The sequence below is a fragment of the Gekko japonicus genome, unplaced genomic scaffold (assembly GCF_001447785.1).
Source record: "Gekko japonicus isolate JY-2015 unplaced genomic scaffold, Gekko_japonicus_V1.1 scaffold2414, whole genome shotgun sequence".
Lineage (NCBI taxonomy): Eukaryota > Metazoa > Chordata > Lepidosauria > Squamata > Gekkonidae > Gekko > Gekko japonicus.
Genome location: NW_015163675.1, coordinates 98,464 through 99,890, shown reverse-complemented (window position 1 = coordinate 99,890; position 1,427 = coordinate 98,464).

Here is a 1,427-nt window from a genome sequence, read left to right as displayed (position 1 = left end):
AAACATATGGGTGTTTATCTAGGGGTGCAGTACTCATCTCTGCTTCCAAGCTGAAGAGCCAGCACTGTCCAAAGATGTTTCTGTGGTCATGTGGCTGGCATGACTAGACACCAAGGTGCACAGAACGCTGTTACCTTCCCACCGAAGCAGTATCTATCTACTTGCAGTTTCTCGCTGTCATACTACTAGTGTTGCAGGAGCTGGAACCAGAGACAGGAGCTCACTCTGTCATGTGGCACTCGGGTCTCGAACTGCTGAACTACTGACCTTCCGGTCTGCAGTTCGGCATCTTAACCACTGAGCCACTGCAGCCCCATCTAGGCTTCCATAAAGTGAGTGGTTCCTCAGATGACCCACAGGACATAATGAGATGCAGAAATCAAAGTGATTACACCACAGAGAGGTTACTTACTATTCCTATGGTTTACATCTGGCCTGGAGAGTAATATCCAGAGGTACAATGTATCAATATTGGCAGCTGAAGTATTTCATGGGCTTCAGGTAAATATTTATTTATTTATTTTTCTATTTATTCAAATTATACCTCGCCGTCCCCACCAAGGCAGGCTCAGGGCAGTTTACATAAAAATTAAAACAGCTAAAACAATACATTTATAAAAACCAGCCATAAAGTGCTAAAATAAAGTCACCTGATAAATAACATCCCATTAAGCCTCTATTAAAACGACAAGACTGTTTTCCCTCAGGCTAGCTGGGAACCCTAACTAGTACCATCATTTAAATCAAGGAATACAATAAAACAAGAAGGGTCTTCTGAGTACAAATCCTGAAGTATTTTATGATCTGGGGAGAAAAAAACAAACTTAATTGCTGAAGGCAGTTGCCTAAAAGATTCACGAAAGTCTCCCTTAGATCAAGCGGATATATAAAGAGCATTAAAATTATATCCTTGAGACTGTATAAAGTTATAGAAATATTCTTATATTGCAGAGTGCCTATTTTTTTTAAGAAAAGAAGAAATCAATATAGTGAAAGACAGAAGACACACGTGCTGTGAGTGGTCTAGTCCTGAGCAGGAAAAAAGAGAAAAAGAACACTAAACGGGAATAGAAATTAACTAAAATACTCAAAGGCCTAAATATGAAATGATGTCATGAGGATACGAATATTCTCAGAACATTACAGAAATCAATTAGGTGAATAAATAACAAAATGGGAACCTAATATATTTACAACTGTATCAAAACCATAAATCCATGAACAACTGTGTCAAATTGTGAGCACCAATTGTAAATATGACAGAAAGGAAGGTCCCTGCTTTCCCCAGAGCCAACAATCAGCATTTTCCTGGAAATAAATAAATAAAAGAAGAAAACCAGATGTGATAGAAAACATAGAAATGGAAGTAATATTCCTGACAAAAGCTTGAGAAGGTCCTCAGTTTACGACGCTTCCGTGCTTGACCC